The sequence below is a fragment of the Oncorhynchus nerka genome, linkage group LG7 (genome assembly GCF_034236695.1).
Source record: "Oncorhynchus nerka isolate Pitt River linkage group LG7, Oner_Uvic_2.0, whole genome shotgun sequence".
Lineage (NCBI taxonomy): Eukaryota > Metazoa > Chordata > Actinopteri > Salmoniformes > Salmonidae > Oncorhynchus > Oncorhynchus nerka.
The window spans coordinates 71,194,733-71,213,004 of record NC_088402.1 but is presented as its reverse complement, the minus strand read 5'-3'; the positions used below and the strand labels follow the sequence as shown (position 1 = coordinate 71,213,004).

General features: G+C 43.5%; 2 pseudogenes; both read right to left on the bottom strand.

The window, feature by feature from the left end:
- Positions 1-1,162: 1,162 nt before the first annotated feature.
- LOC115132828 (leiomodin-3-like) lies at positions 1,163-5,746 on the bottom strand (annotated as a pseudogene).
- Positions 5,747-6,094: 348 nt separating this feature from the next.
- Positions 6,095-18,272, bottom strand: part of LOC115132309 (FERM domain-containing protein 4B-like) — a 29,705-nt pseudogene continuing 17,527 nt past the window's right edge.

Below are 18,272 nucleotides of genomic sequence, written 5' to 3'. Positions count from 1 at the left end.
ACAGTTTGCTGCTGAAGAGTGGGGCAAATTGCCAGTAGAAAGGTGCAGCAAGCTCATTGATGGCTACAAGAAGCATTTGTTGGCAGTTATCTTGGCCAAAGGCAGTGCAACCAAGTACTAGCTCCGGGTTGCCAATAAATTTGTCTTTATTTTTTGAATTACAATAAAAAACAACATTTTACAAAAATAAAATTGGTTCTGAAATGTTGAAAATCCAATAACAAAGTGTGGAGAGTTATTTTCTATTTCAACTTAGAAGAAATAGGGAATGACACAACCCGAAGATCATACAAATGTATGTTAATGAAGGAAAGATTGACATCTGAAACATTTTGTATGTACACAGATTTTTTTTATGTCAATACAGTTATTATTCCAGTCCCTGAACGACTGATCCACAGTGTTTTACACAGTAAAAGATTGGCTGGATTCAATCCGTATCGCTAAAGTATCACGGAAGATCCACATTATAGCTCATTGAAATTTAGGGCTTGATTTAATCTGTATTGCTAAAGCGTTACAGATTGCGCAATCAAAATGTTAAGGTAATTTACTATTGAGCTGACACATGCAGCATTTACCGTGAATGCAGTCTCTGCTAACGCGGGAACATTGCCTTTAAATTTCAATCATGCTGTAATGCTGAACTTCAGCAATACAGATTGAGGAGAGCCCCGAAAGGCAATGTTCTTGTGAGACTGCATTCACAGTGAAGGCTGCATATGTCGGCTCAATCGGAAATTATCTTTACATTTTGATGTAGATCTTTTGTAATACGGATTGAATCCATGGTGCCTCCGTATACTGTATATTCTGTATATGGTGTTCAGCTGTATCTATATTGAAAAGTTGGCAGTTAGACACCATAGTGGTTTTAAAAACCCATATATGAAAGATCCAAGTCATCAGTAGAGGATGTACTATGGTTTTGGGGCTGTACAAAGTCATGGAATTTTACACAAACAAATATAATATTTTTTTTCTTAGACAGTCTTCATTGAGTCTACTTATACCTATGATGCACATTCTATGGTGCATTTTCCAGCTGTAGACTCATATCCAAATACCATAAAAGTTCTTCCAAACCTCAAAGAACAAAACTTGTTCTGCCTGACCATGAGAACTGAGGCAGACTATTGTTACAAGTGGAAGACATTAAACACATTATGTTGAACAAACACAGCCTGATGTTGTAAATTCCTCAGAGATTGAAGAGACTGGTTTCTCTTGATTCCAATTCTTTGGGGAGCGGCACCTGTAGGAGTAATACATTACGCAAAGAAACAGCTGTGAGAAAGCTTTGATTGGCAGTAGAGGATACACAGATATATCACATCATTTGAATTTCACACTATAAATCTAGTGTACAAATTTGCTAGCGTGTGTCTAATATGGGTTAAAGCTAACAAGTTTGATTGGACTAAGTTTCTCCAGTTCAAGAGTGTTCCACAATACATAAACTCAGCAAAAAGATAAACATCCTCTCACTGTCAACTGTGTTTAGTTTCAGCAAACGTAACATGTGTAAATATTTGTATGAACATAAGATTCAACAGCTGAGACATAAACTGAACAAGTTCCACAGACATGTGACTAACAGAAATGGAATAATGTGTCCCTGAACAAAGGGTGTGTCAAAATCAAAAGCGACAGTCAGTATCTGGTGTGGCCACCAGCTGCATTAAGTACTGCAGTGCATCTCCTCCTCATGGACTGCACCAGATTTGCCCATTCTTGCTGTGAGATGTTACCCCACTCTTCCACCAAGGCACCTGCAAGATCCCAGACATTTCTGTGGGGAATGGCCATAGCCCTCACCCTCTGATCCAACAGGTCCCAGACGTGCTCAATGGGATTGAGATCCGGGCTCTTCGCTGGCCATGGCAGAACTCTGACATTCCTGTCTTGCAGGAAATCACCCACAGAACAAGCAGTGTGGCTGGTGCCATTGTCATGCTGGAGCGTCATGTCAGGATGAGCCTGCAGGAAGGGTACCACATGAGGGAGGAGGATGTCTTCCCTGTAAAGCACAGCGTTGAGATTGCCTGCAATGACAACAAGCTCAGTCCGATGATATCACACCGCCCCCAGACCATGACGGACCCTCCACCTCAAAATCGATCCCGCTCCAGAGTACAGGCCTCGGTGTAACGCTCATTCCTTCGACGATAAACGCGAATCCGACCATCACCCCGGTGAGACAAAACCACGACTCATCAGTGAAGAGCACTTTTTGCCCATCCTGTCTGGTCCAGTGACGGTGGGTTTTGTGCCTATAGGCGAAGTTGTTGCCGGTGATGTCTGGTGAGGATCTGCCTTACAACAGGCCTACAAGCACTCAGTCCAGCCTCTCTCAGCCTACTGCGGACAGTCTGAGCACTGATGGAGGGATTGTGCGTTCCTGGTGTAACAAGGGCAGTTGGTGTTGCCCTCCTGTACCTATCCCGCAGGTGTGATGTTCAGATGTACCGATCCTGTGCTGGTGTTGTTACACTTGGTCTGCCACTGAGAGGACGATCAGCTGTCCGTCCTGTCTCCCTGTAGCGCTGTCTTAGGCATCTCACAGTACGGACATTGCAATTTATTGCCCTGGGGCACATCTGCAGTCCTCATGCCTCCTTGCAGCATGCCCAAGGCATATTCATGCAGATGAGCAGGGACCCTGGGCATCTTTCTTTGGGTGTTTTTCAGAGTCAGTAGAAAGGCCTCTTTAGTCCTAAGTTTTCATAACTGTGACCTTAATTGCCTACTGTCTGTAAGCTGTCTGTCTACTGTCTGTCTTAATGACCGTTCCACAGGTGCATGTTCATTAATTGTTTATGGTTCATTGAACAAGCATGGGAAACAGTGTTTAAACCCTTTACAATGAAGATCTGTTAAGTTATTTGGATTTTTACAAATTATCTTTGAAATACAGGGTCCTGAAAAAGGGAAGTTAATTTTTTTGCTGAGTTTATATTACAAAAATATGTTTTAAGCAATAATCAGACAACTTCTGATGACTGACTAAACACTGTGAAGGCTGGTCAGACCAAGTTCGATAACAATGTGTCTGTTAGTGACCCTGTGCTAATCTGAGAATCATCAGTTGAACTCATGGCTTTGAGATAGGCCACATTGCTCTTTTTGATCTCGTTAAGCAGTTCATCGCGGGGTGTCACATCCACCTTGGGTGGCTGCCGCCTTCGAGGAACAGGCTTTAATGTCTTCATCACATCTTTCAGAGTGGCCTTCAGTTCTACCATCTCATCAACGCTGGTACCCCTCTGTTTTCCTGTTGTCTTCCTGTCGTCCCTTGGGTCCAGATCCAGAAAAGGGTCAAGCTTTTTGGGGGTCCTCTTCAGCTGGATGTCTCTTAGAGGGTTACCAGACGAGTCCATGCTGGGGGGTTGTTGTGGAATGGGGTTTCGCTGTGGAGTGTGGTAAATCTGCTTGTGTTGATACTGTGGAGAAGTGTTGGACTGCTTGACTCGGGAGGAGGGCTCTGGTTTGGGTTCCATGGGACCCTGTGGACCCTTGGGCAGCTGCGGCATGAGGGCAGGATTTTGGGAGGGACGTAGCCAAGCATCGCCAGCAGCCCTGGGGGCAGGTTCAGAGTCTGTTCATACATCTCAAACACCTCCTTCTGCTCCTGCTTCTGCTGCTTGCTCTGCTCCTCGTTCCTCTGTTGTCTCTGGCGGTCCAGGTTCCTGGTCAGTAGGTTAGTCACCACCACCCTAGGCCCTGCCTGCTCAAAGTGGTAGCCCATCTTCAGGAGGGTATTGTTGGCCTTGAGCAGGCATGACACCTCCATCTCCGCGTGGTGGCCCAGCATGTGTCTCTGGTTGTGGAAGCGGAGCTCAGTGAGTGTCTCGTTGAACTGTAGGCAGCGGATAATGGCGATGATGCCCTTCCCTGTTATGAAGTTAGACTATGTTCAGTGTGGTGATGCAACGGTTCTCTCTCAGCATGTTGGCCAGGGTGAAGGCAATGTTTTCGTCTGCACCGGTGTTGGCAATGCTAAAGGTTTTTACGTGTTTGTTCTTCTTCAAGGCATTGACGTATTCTATAAGCATTTCTTTGGGAATGTTTTCTATGTTGTTCAGGTTTACATCTGTGATAGTGGGGTTGTTGTTGCAGGTCTTATCCAGGGTGGTTCCCAGGTTTGTCTCATTCATTGAGGGTCTTGATGTCTTCTTGGCCCCATCAAGGCCACCTAGGCCCTCGCCAAGGGCCAGCGATGGAATTTTTAGCTTGTTTATTACTCTCACCTCTTTCTCCAGGACAAAACAGGCCCTCTTCTCCTCTGGAGTCATCTCTGTTACTTCAGGAGTCTGTGGTGTTCATTTCTACTTTCTCAGATATTTGTGATGTGCTCTTTTTTTGCTCTCTGCTCTCAGTCTCTTTCTCCTCTTTCTTGTTGGTGAACTCTGGAGGGGGCTGCAAGGGACTGGTAGTGTATACAGTGTTTGTGCTATTGTCATCCAATGACTCATTTAAATGTTTATTCACTGGATGTTCATGTTTTCCTATGACCCTTTCATAGTTTATGTCCTTTTTATCCTCACCCTCTTCCTCCACTATAATTTCCTCTCCTTCAACACCATCTGTAGCTTCCACCTCAATGACTTCTTCTTGCACCTCATACACAATTTCCATGTGTTCGGCATTTTCTTTCTTTTCAGCATCCTCTTCCATGGTTTTCTGATGAAGACAAGTAGTACAATCATTTAATAAACTTAGCCTTGTAGAACATAGTCAGTCAGTTAATTATGTTTGTTTATAATGTTATAATAATTAAAGTGGTATACAGTATGATATATTAAGATGTTTCACCAGATAGGTGCAGTGAAATGTATTGTTTTACAGGGTCAGCCATAGTAGTATGGCACCCCTGAAGAAAATTAGGGTTAAGTGCCTTGCTCAAGGGCACATCAACAGATTCTTCACCTTGTCGACTCAGATATTCAAACCAGCCATCTTGATTTCTGGCCCAATGCTCTAACCGCTAGGCTACCAGCCACCCTTTTTGAAGGCTATATCTACGGTATATTGACCATTGGTTATGTAGTCCCTTACCTTATTGGGCAGTAGAGTGACGGGGATCCTCTGCTCCAGCATGCGTTTGGACTCCTTCTCCCAGTACAGATAATCCACCAGGCCCATGTGGTCAAACGAACCTTCTCTGTCTGGCTTTTCTGCCTCTGACCCACAGGTACCCTCTCATCTGGGGCTATAACGTCCACCTCTTTCTGGAGCTCTTTCAGCTCCTCAGGAGACAAGTTTGCCAGGATATCATTTTCATCGATGTCTTCATCATCAGAGTCTGCAGATGGCTTTTCTTTCTTCTGGTTCTTCTGTCTCTGACCAAGCGGCACTCTCTCGTCTGGAGCTAAAACATCCATCTCTTTCTGGAGTTCTTGAAGCTCCTCAGGAGACAAGCTAGCCAGGATATCATCTTCATCAATGTCTTCCTCATTTATGTCCTCCATGTCCCAGGTCCCTTCGGTTGGACATATCCATCTAGAAGTCGTTTGACAAAATAATCTGTTTGTCAATCAACCTAAAGGGTAAAAAGTATATCCACAATGACTGAACAGTTCTAGAGCTGAGTGGACAGTGCTACTGGCTCTGTCTCTAGCTGGTAAATGGCCTGCTCACACCTCAGACAAAGTCTAAAATTAACACATAGGATCACATGGAAAATATGTTTGGTGCAAGAGGGTCAGGGGAGACATACTAACATATTCCTTTTTCAGCAGCTTGAGTCAACAGACTTCATGATCTTGCAGCATGGCAGTTGATTGTGAGACAGGAAGAGGGGGAGATAGACAGTAACAGGTGGATTGTTTTTTTACAAGCCTGGGGAGGAATCCTAGGGTCCACTGCGTAGAGGGCTCCGCCCAATCCCCCAGAGTTCCCTGAAAAATGTAATAATATCTCCCTAAAGTGATGCACAACAATGAACAGCTGATATAAATGAGAATATCTGATATGTAGGGGGTTGCTATACTCAATGGGAATGTCCTGTTATCAGTATGACACCCTGTAGCATGTAATTGAGAAAGTCTTGTTTATCACACACAGGGCTAAAGAAGTCACACTACAAATCAAGTCTCACACTGTTTTTTATTAATGTCCCAAATCCAAATGGGAGATATTCACTCAGAGTAGGAGAAGACAAACAATACATGGACAATGTAGAAATATGTAGAGAAACAAATAAAGGAATATTATTTGAGGGTTATCCAGACATATCTTTTTACATCATACAAAAAACCTACTTATAAAAAGTTTATGTTCTCCACATGCAAGCAATTTACTTCACAATAACACATTCACAAATAATAATAATCTATAAACATGTACATTCAGATTCATACTTGGGAGAGGAGAGAGTGTCAGTCCATGGACTGACAACCTGGGACTAAAGAAGGGTTAGTTTATTATTTTGTTATCACATTTTGTGAATAATAACTCCAAAATGTATACCTAAATGTTTTACTAAGATATTAAAGTTGATTTACAATATGTATAATGTCATAATACAATTGGTTCAATATATTTGGGTCAAAGATATCCCAAGGTTTGAAATTCACAATGATGAAGCTGCTTTTCCAGATCAGCAAAACTTTTGTGCCATCACCACATCCATGTCTTCCTGAATAATATCGATCTCCATCCAATCCAAGGCACATGGGAGAGTCATTCTCAAGCTTCATAGTATGTATACAGATTGGTTAGTTGGCATCCATCCAGAGGTCTGTGCTTCCAGTGTCAGGGTCATTGTGACAGATTTCATTCTGAGTCCTCTTACCTTCAGTGGATTCTCATGTAATTTCCATCCATGAATATTCTCCTGTAATAAAGAGATGAAAACATACACATTTGAGTCAAGGTCAATATAAAAGACTCCCATACTTTAGGATAGCATATTACTGCATGAAACCTCCTGCATGCTGCAACAGCTGAGATTATAATCTACTGTACAGGCATGGAAATGGAACAGAACAAACCAGGGATAAACACCATGAAAAAATATGTTATTAGAAAGAAGGATGTTTAACAAAAGCAAATGACCTACTGTCTTGTCAAGCATGCCATGCAATAATATAAGGAATGTAAAATGTGAAATTAGAACTTTCCACTTAATATAGATCACAATTTACACTAATGAGAGGCAAGCGAAAGTAGGTACATTCTACTACTGGTGCTATGAGGTACAGTATGTGCAGGATGTGGTGTGTAAACTGTGCATGTGAAGGTAGACAATGTGAAAGTGGGGTTTCTAGCTACAGGATGTAATGTACCATTTGCTTCACATTTCACTGGGCACAGACATCGTTAGTTCAACGTCTAGTTTTGATTTAAATTGTTGAGTTGTCCACTAATGTGAATTCAATGTGAAATCAACAAACCATTTCATCATGTCATTGGATTTAGGTTAAAAGTTGGGTTAAAAATGCTAAATTCCCTTACATTGATGACATTTTGAAAATCCAATCAGTTTTCCATGATGATTCAACATCATCACATTTAATTATTTTGTTGAAATGACATGGAAAGAACGTTGATTCAATCCGTTTTTTCCCAGTGGGATGCAGCCATACTGAATTTGTGAGCCTGCTAATAGACCAAGATAATTTGGCAAAATCTTTGATCGAGCGGGTAAGGCATGGTCATCCAAGAGATAGAAGTATCTGGATTGGGCCTTGGCAGAATGTGTTACCTCTGCTCTGGCTGTACATTTAATGGATGGTCTACATATTGATTTCACCTTGATTTTCACGGCACTAAATGAGCTACACTATATTGATCAATATGGCAAATGATGAGACGCAGATGGAAACTGAAAACAGTGGCACTGATGGAAATGGATTAGCACTACCACAGCCTATTTGCATCTCACCCTTGTGTGTTTGAATGGCTGCCTAATGGTCTTCCTCAGCGCTATTGGCCACAGCACCAAACATCTTTACTGAATCTACCGGCATCGTATCAGACCTCTTCAACACATTGCATTCTGGGGTTAATCTATGTACATGAGGATTGAGGATGGACAGATCGTGAAAGGAGAGAAAGAAAGGAAGAAAGTGAAAAGATCACCAGTTCACAAAGAACACACCCACACTCATTAGAGACTGCTTCGTTATTGGGGTTTAGTTTCACACCAACAGGCCAAACACACTGATGTCACTTACTATCAAACTGTTCATAGATAAGGATAACATTTTAAAGTCTATCTGACAGCCAAAATGACCTGTCCAATCATGAGGAACAGGATGAAGGTGGAGAAGAGGAGAGGATGCAGGAGTATTAAGAGCAGGTGGAAGGATAGCGGTAAGTGGTGACAACGAACGCTAGGATGGTCCTGAGGTTCAATGTCATTACAGGCAAACACAGAGAGTCAACAGAGATGACATCCACAAGAATACCTGCTATTGTGCATAGGGAGGAGGAAAATATGAGCATGTTTTTACCTGGTAAGTTGACTGAGAACACATTCTCATTTACAGCTTCAATCTTGGGCATAGTTATAAATCAAATCAAATCAAATCAAAACAAATCAAATGTTATTTGTCACATACACATGGTTAGCAGATGTTAATGCGAGTGTAGCGAAATGCTTGTGCTTCTAGTTCCGACAATGCAGTGATAACCAACAAGTAATCTAACTAACAATTCTAAAACTACTGTCTTATACACAGTGTAAGGGGATAAAGAATATGTACATAAGGATATATGAGTGAGTGATGGTACAGAGCAGCATACAGTAGATGGTATCGAGTACAGTATATACATATGAGATGAGTATGTAGACAAAGTAAACAAAGTGGCATAGTTAAAGTGGCTAGTGATACATGTATTACATAAGGATGCAGTCGATGATGTAGAGTACAGTATATACGTATGCATATGAGATGAATAATGTAGGGTAAGTAACATTATATAAGGTAGCATTGTTTAAAGTGGCTAGTGATATATTTACATCATTTCCCATCAATTCCCATTATTAAAGTGGCTGGAGTTGGGTCAGTGTCAATGACAGTGTGTTGGCAGCAGCCACTCAATGGTGGCTGTTTAACAGTCTGATAGCCTTGAGATAGAAGCTGTTTTTCAGTCTCTCAGTCCCAGCTTTGATGCACCTGTACTGACCTCGCCTTCTGGATGATAGCGGGGTGAACAGGCAGTGGTTCGGGTGGTTGATGTCCTTGATGATCTTTATGGCCTTCCTGTAACATCGGGTGGTGTAGGTGTCCTGGAGGGCAGGTAGTTTGCCCCGGTGATGCGTTGTGCAGACCTCACTACCCTCTGGAGAGCCTTACGGTTGAGGGCGGAGCAGTTGCCGTACCAGGCGGTGATACAGCCCGCCAGGATGCTCTCGATTGTGCATCTGTAGAAGTTTGTGAGTGCTTTTGGTGACAAGCCGAATTTCTTCAGCCTCCTGAGGTTGAAGAGGCGCTGCTGCGCCTTCTTCACGACGCTGTCAGTGTGAGTGGACCAATTCAGTTTGTCTGTGATGTGTATGCCGAGGAACTTAAAACTTGCTACCCTCTCCACTACTGTTCCATCGATGTGGATAGGGGGTGTTCCCTCTGCTGTTTCCTGAAGTCCACAATCATCTCCTTAGTTTTGTTGACGTTGAGTGTGAGGTTATTTTCCTGACACCACACTCCGAGGGCCCTCACCTCCTCCCTGTAGGCCGTCTCGTCGTTGTTGGTAATCAAGCCTACCACTGTTGTGTCGTCCGCAAACTTGATGATTGAGTTGGAGGCGTGCGTGGCCACGCAGTCGTGGGTGAACAGGGAGTACAGGAGAGGGCTCAGAACGCACCCTTGTGGGGCCCCCGTGTTGAGGATCAGCGGGGAGGAGATGTTGTTGCCTACCCTCACCACCTGGGGGCGGCCCGTCAGGAAGTCCAGTACCCAGTTGCACAGGGCGGGGTCGAGACCCAGGGTCTCGAGCTTGATGACGAGCTTGGAGGGTACTATGGTGTTGAATGCCGAGCTGTAGTCGATGAACAGCATTCTCACTGTTCTTATAGGGGAGATGAATGAGTCAATTGGAAACTGGGGATGATTAGGTGGCCATGATGGTATGAGGACCAGATTGGGAATTTATCCAAGACACCCCTAATCTTATGATAGGTGCCATGAGATCTTTATTGACCACAGAGAGTCAGGAACCCTGTTTAACATCCCACCCCTACACAGGGGAATGTCTCCAATCACTGTCCTTGGGAATTGAGATGTTTTATTTTGACCAGGGGAAAGAGTGCCTCCTACTGGCACTCTAACACCACTTCCAGCAGCATCTGGTCTCCTATCCAGGGACCAACCCTGCTTAGCTTTATATTTAAGCCAGCAGTGGCTGCAAGATGGTATGCTGCTGGCTAAATAACCCTCATAAGACTGGTCTTGATTGAAACAATTTATTTCCCTTAGTTTAGGTCACACAATTAATGCTACTATTTCCTCTAAAATCATGTGGGATATATAGATGACTACATGTAGGTGTGGGGCTGTGGTAGGTACTCACCTGATATGGGTGGGGCTCCGGTTGTAGGTGCCATGGGCTCCTGGGTGATGGTGCTGTGGTGACTCTGCCATGTTATCATTGTCTGTTAGACCCACAGTTAGCTGGCTGCGCCAGTTTCCTGTGCTGGTGGATGAGGAAACTAGAAAGAGAACACTTTTTAGTTACACTAAAGAGACAGAAAAATAAAGGTGAGTCTCATTGAATGACACCCTAATCCTAACAATTAATACAGAATAATATTTTCATACAGTATGTTAGGAATGTATGAATTGTATTAATAAAAAATAAAAACATGTCCCTCTGTGTTACCGAGGGTGAACAGACAGAGTATGGTTTCTGAGGTGACCTGTTCCAGTATGATGAGAAGCAGGATCAACTACTACCTGAGGAGTAGGAGGTGGTTCGGCTGGAGTGGCTGAAGGGGGCTGGCATGGTCTGGTATCCAAGGCTGAGCTGAGAGCCGTTATCGTAGTCATACCCAGCCAGACCTCTACCTGCCTCTATGTGGCCCCCGCTGCGGTGGTACCAGCCTCTCAGGTGCTCAGCCACCATGGCCTTCTGCATGTTCTTCTGTAAGGGCTCATTGCGGGGCCCATGTCTGGTCCGGGGCAATCTCATGGTAGCGTAGGGGTTCTGAGCAAGACTGTCCGCCCGATCACTACTGTAGGTCCTGTATCGCTCGTGTCCGTAATTGTGGACTTGGTAGGAGGGGTTGACATTGTAGTGGCCCTCCATCTCGTTCTCATAGACGTAAGCACCGTTGGAGTAGGGCTCCATGTCTGGACAGGGGTAGCCTGCCACGTAGTAAGCAGTTGGCGCGTAGTGTGCCTGGGGCTCGTAAGTATCACTAAAGCTGATATGGTTCTGGACCAAATTGGGCATACTGCCTGTATTACCGTAGACCTCCACCCTCCTGTGCAGCTGATGGTTGCGGGTCCGAGAGTCCAGGGTGCAGTAGTGGGGGTTGCCTGCGTAGTCCAAGCTGGACTGGCTGGTGTAGGAGGAGCAGTCCTCCAGGGCTTCTGTGTTGTTGTTCCTGCGAGCAGGGGACTGGGTAAACACTGGCTTCTCTGAGTCAGTATCCTTTAATAGCCATTGCTGTGACTCCAGACTCCCACTGCGGTGCCTGAAGGACTGAGAGTTCCCATCCGACCTGCAAAAGTCACACACACAAAAGAAGCAAATAGTATGGTTAAGAAATCCAGATGTACAGCACACTAAATTACAATTGTTTTCTGCATCCTGCATTCCACCCTGCATCCCACTGCTGGCTTGCTTCTGAAGCTAAGCAGGGTTGGTCCTGGTTGGTCCCTGGATAGGAGACCAGATGGAGACCAGATGCTGCTGGAAGTGGTGTTGGAGGGCCAGTAGGACGCACTCTTTCCTCTGGTCTAAAAAAAATATATTCCAATGCCCCAGGGCAGTGATTGGGGACACTGCTCTGTGTAGGGTGCTGTCTTTCGGATGGGACGTTAAACGGGTGTCCTGACTCTCTGAGGTCATTAAAGATCCCATGGCACTTATCGTAAGATTGTTAACCCCGGTGTCCTGGCTAAATTCCCAAGCTGTCCCGCATACCATCATGGTCACCTAATAATCCCCAGCTTACAATTAGCTCATTCATCCCCCTGTAACTATTCCCCAGGTCGTTGCTGTAAATGAGAATGTGTTCTCAGTTAACTTACCTGGTAAAATAACGGTAAAATAAAATTTCTGTTAAACGGTGGGATGCAGGTAAGGTAGGAGAGTATAGGATAAATGTTCAGGGTCGGGGTGAGAGGGTAAGAGTTTGGCTAGGCATGGTCTGAGGGGTGGTGGAGGGTCTCACCTGAGCTGGCTGCTGCTGTAGGCGTTGCGGGTCATAACGGGGGTGGAGGGCATGCTGCGTGCGTCCCGTGAAGGCCTGGGTAAGGTTTTGTAGGGGCTGCTGTGTGCGGATGACACCTCTCTGGGGTGGTAGTGGTGTGAAGCATCCTGGCCATCAAACGCTAACCTGTTGAGACTCTTGTTGTTGTGGTGATCTAGGGAGTGCGCGGGGCTGAGCTGAGGGGAGCACTGGACAGACCGTGACCGGGGCCTCTGAGCACCATCAGAGTCATCTGGACCAAAATACAAAACTGATCAGATGGGATTGGTAAAGCAGCTGTGCAACAAAGGTCAGGTAGCTACTGTATGACTGACCTCTGTGTCCCACTCACCGTCATCCAGAATCTGACTATCTGACAGGGAGCTGGTCTCTAAACGGATAAATTCATCTGGGGAAGAAGAAGGAAAGTATATTATAGGCTACAGATTAAAGTACAAATGTATAAAGTCATATTGTGGAATGTGAGTGCATGTGTTTGTCGATCTTTATCCCCAGTACCTGTGATAATCACAGAGGCTCTTTGGGTAGGCTTCTTGCCTTTCTTGATTCTGTACTGGTTCATCTCGTCTTCAACCTGCTGCAGTTTCCTCATGGCGTCCTGACAGTTCCTCCTCCTCTTCCTCTTCACAGTCTTACAGAGCTCTGCCTCTGAGGCCAGCTTCTTAGCTGCTTCTACGATCTTCTGCTGCAGAGCAAACATGCTCTCCAGGTTCCTCAGATAAGGGTCCTAAAGATCAGAGTACAGACATTATTATAGACATTATTACATCAGAGAATGCCAGATCCATTTCAATATCCACTGAGCACTTTAAATGCAATATCCAATGGTAAATTACAGTAGAATGTAGTCATATCAACAACATAATATTTTGCAGTTTGTGCCTGTATTAGGAAAAGCATCAGGCAACTCATCAACACGTGATCCATACGAAACAGGACAGGACATGATCCTAACTTCATCACATTCCATTCATGACACAATTTGTTTTTTTTCTTCAGTGTACAGTATATGTGTTTCTCTGCTTACAGTAATATCCTAAAACCCCAAGTTCAAATCCCTGAGGAATTCATGTTATGTCATATTCTGCAAAATATTAGTCTTGTTACAAACTTAACAAGGCCAACATGTACAACGGACGTCACACTGCTTGCTTAGCAGGTACCGCTTCCTGATTGGGCTCCTACAAAGGCTGGAACACAGGACCTCTGCCTTGCTAGCACGCATGACCGCCCTCCTGAAGCGTATTACCAGTTCGGCACCACCGAAAAGTTAATAATTCGGCAGCGCAAATGACGGCACTTCAGGCTGAGGTGTAAATTTCACACATCCTGTCATGACTTCCGCCGAAGTCGGTCCCTCTCCTTATTCGGGCGGTGTTCAACGGTCGGCGATCTACCTTTCATTTTCCATTTGTTTTGTCTTGTCTCCCCACACCTGGTTCCAATTACATGTTGTGTATTTAACCCTCTGTTTCCCCCCATGTCCTTGTCCGGAATTGTTCATTGTGAGTGCTTGTGCACGTTATGTCTGGGGGTTTTGTCCCATTGTATATATATTGTTTTGTCACAGTGATTTTTATCATTAAACTGCGCCGTTGTAACACAGAGAGTCTTTGCTCTCCTGCGCCTGACTTCTCTACCGCCAGTACGCACGGCTTAAACATCCCCATGTGCTACACATGAACGTGAGATTTGGTTCTGGGTTCCTAGATTAGTTAGCAAAATATATGTCATATACTGAACAGTGCAGTTTCAATACAGACCTCGTTGTATGGGAAGAGGTCATCCAGTTTGAAGGTCGTTCCAACGCGTCGTCTGACATGAGGAGGTCTCTCGCCTGCAAACAAGGGATACTCTTTTGGCAGTTTGCCCGTGAGCTCCTGGAAACACACAACAAAATATCCAGGTCAGTTAGCTTTACAGAAAACAATGTGAGAAAACACGAAACAGACACTCTCTGTGGCACACTGGCTCGTACAGTTACACAGTGTTTCACTCCAATAGTCTCAACTGCCCAAACTAAAGCAATTTGTACAGTAGCTTGACTGATGTTTCACTGACTGAAATGAATTGCTGAAGTGTATCAGCCTAGCACCTCCAGAAATCAATGTAAGTAATTGTCCAAGAGAAAAATGGGCCTTTCACCGCCTCCAGCAAGCAGATTTTCTTCAGCTCCTTTGTTTTCTGGGTCAAGACGTCTTGGATCTCTTGTTCCTTCTTCTTTAGCTCAGAGATCTTCTCCTTTCTCTGCTCTTCGTCCACTGCTGAATCGGCAGACCCTGTAGTGGTGACATTGTTTACACTATAAATGTACCGTAGGCCTATGTGTTAGTTTTGGTTGTACTTTTTCTAACACAGTGCATACAAATAAGGGTATATTTATTCCTAGCCCTTTATACAGGTATTTTAAAACACTTAGCTAAATATAGACTTTCAGAAACCAGAATGCTGACCTACCTGTTGACGCCAGGCTACCAGTGCTAGCCATAATGAGGTTGTGCTTTAGGTTATCTCCTAGTCTGGTTATCTTGGTTCCTCCTCCATGCTCTGTTAGATCGACGGCAATATCACCCAAACTTTTCGCTGCAGTTATTTTACCCTGTTGGATTAGGGATTTATGGGGTGAATACATACTACAAACCTACACTGTCTACATGTAAATATCAGCATTTAATCCGACATGAATACATGTATTAATTTAGGGACGCATGAAGGTACAGAACACAGGTACACTGATTAGGTCAGGACTAAAAAGAGATAATATGACATGGTACCTTGCTTTGCTTCCTGTCCAAGTAAAACTGGTGCTGACTGATGGCCATGACCCAGATGGTTTTGATCAGTGAATGGCTGGCGTACCATGTGTGGATGACCAAGCCGGTCTGGCCGAATGTACGCTTGGTCACTGCCCGCCTGTTTAGAGGAAATACATTAGGCTCAGGAAGAATAGTTTCTTTAGCTGTCTAGGAAATGTAGCTGTGATAAATATTTATAGTTTGACTTGCCCTCACCTGTGAGGGTCATTCACCTCAACAGCAAATTTCTTCTCCCGAAAATACAAGTTCTCCAGTTGCTTCCACTGATACAGCTATGGAGGAAAAAACAGAGAAACAACTGATTAATGATTGGTGAAACATTTACTTGAACTTCAACTCTCAAATCCTGCATATGACACCTTTATATGTACCCATATAAAGTATATGATTAAATAATAAGCATCTGTAATGATGAATCACAACAGATATATTACAATGACCTTATACTGACCTGGCTATGTCATAACACATGCCCACATAGTCAATCCCATGATGTAATAACTAGCAAACCGCAACCTTTAATCAAGTAAGTTAAATCACAACTATAACTTCAACTGCCATGAAACAGGCAAGGGCTGTCAGGTCTATGATAGCATTATATCATTATACAGGTGCTAGTCCAGAGTAAATAGCATTTTGCTACAAAGGGGCATACCACAAAGACAAATAACAATGTGTAACAGCTTCCATAGCTCATCGCATTGCTCAGTAACCCCTCCAGGTGCTGACTGTTTACAGTAAGATATGAAGAATCCACTGAGGTGCATGACTCATCACCATGTCTAGGTTCGCCACACGAGGCAGGCATTTACAGCCTTGTTACAGACCCAAACTAATGGTTGGATTTTATAATCCACCCCTCTCTCTCCTATTATAGCTAGTTCTGTAGCCTATCTGTAACATTTACCAACACTATTGTACCTATTACATAATATCAGGGACAGAAAGAAACAATAACCCAAATTGTGCTACCATCAAAAATCACATCATAAAAAAGCATGATATCATCATATATGTAGTTGTTTTTCATTTAACAAAATGTTATTGTCAACATCCAATATGTAAAACTGTTGCTTTATCTCTTACCAGTAGAGGTCCAGTAATCCTGTTTCTATAGTAATGCTGTCTCTAATCCTTTTTGTCAAGCTCAAACAACTCCTTTTCTCTGCTTCCAACATGTCTCCTCAGGTACTCTCAGCACTCTGAAGGGTAACGCCCAGTACCCTGCCTTCCTGTCTTTGACATCACATACACACCCTCCTCCCAACACTAAATGTCTGCCCAACCAGATCTCCTTCTCTCTCCGTGTTCAAATTCATACGGACATAGATCATTAACTTAACACCGTGATCATGTAGAGGCAGACCACAAAGCTTGGTGTTTGTCCAGGAGAACAGCAAGCTATAAAACATCCACTGAACCAGAAGAGCGGGTTACACACTTGACACTTTATGTAGGACTCTCAGAATGATGAATATATCTACATGTATCAACTGATCTGGTAGAAGTTGAGCAGGCATACCTCTGTTATAAGTGATAGACATAAATATTATAAATACAGGCCTCCAAAGTAATGTTTACCTAAAGGGATTGACCACAGAGTTGTTATAAACTACATATTCAAGTCTCCTTCAGCTGTATTGAGGGCCTAACCCCGATCAGATGAATAGGTGATGAATGTGTGTGAGAGGTTAGTGAATCATGATAGTGCTATGTGCTGGAGGTATCTTTATCACTGACATTTTCATCTTTCATCAAACAGCCTGCTGAAGCTCCTAGCGCTGTCAGGTATAATGCCACAGTAGCAGGCAGACATCTTATCTGCAAAATGAATCTCCTATTTACCTGTAAAGGCTATACTGCAAAACAACCACTGTATGCTGCCAATAAAATATCTCATGCAAAACTAATCCTGTACTCCTCCATACTGTAAGCAGAGAAGAACACAAATGGGAACAAACAAATAACTGTACCTTCCTTGGTTTCAATTTATCCTGCAAATCATATTGGCCAATTCCTTTGTAGCTGATCCCAAGCCACCATGGGATACCTTGCTTGTCCTGTAAGGCAAAAGCATAGCTTCATGACTGAACTGCATACATACATTCCCTTACAGAAATCTGATTTATAATTGTATTTATTAGGATGTATAAGTACAATGCACAGCTGTTGTGTGCATAATGCAATATACTGTATTATTACCTTTACTTCATAATAATGAACACCATACGTGGGTAAGGATTCCACTAGAGTTAAATACCTGAAATAAAATAATTTTCTGTTACAGTAACATCCCAGAATCACTCTTTAACTTCCAAAAGGTGGTTTCCAGGGATATTATAGATGGTACAGGACAATGAGAGCATGATATGTTAAAGGTGCCTACAGTGAATCACAATGATTCACTGGCCAGACAGTAACTGAACTGGGTTATTGATTTTTATCAGACCTTGGCTGCGAGAAAGGAGTGTGAGAAAGAGAGAGAGAGAGAGAGAGTAAGGGAGAGAAGAAAAAAGAGAGGGAGAAGAGAGAGAAGAGAGTAACGAGTGAGTATTTGAGAGAGAAAACAGAGAGCAAGAAAGGGAGTAAGAGATAGAAAGAGAAAAAGAGAGAGGACTGAGAGATAGCCAGGGCCTGATGTTTTCAATCTTATGACTTGTGGTAAACAGGAGTGTGTGAGGGGAATGAGGGATCATTGTTTTTCCAATACTCACTGCACTATGGCATGTCCGCGGGTGACTCCTTTCAGCTGTTTGTAGTGCTCTATCACTCGATCCTCACTATAATAAACATTGTAAAAATGCATGATGATGACACCTTCAACTTCGAAGTTATGGGCTGCATCCCTCCTCCCTCTCAGGAATGCATGATACATCCTAAATCATTGTCTGCTACAACATTTCTTTTGCAACAATTTTTATTTAGCAGTTTTGTAAACTAAAAAGTTACGAAGGATGCACATCATATTCAAGGTTATTTTACCAGTATGTAAGTGATGGGTGCTCCTTTAGCACCTTGTTGGGAAGAGTTGGGAGCTTCTTCAGATCCATTCTGGTGGTTTCATCACTGAT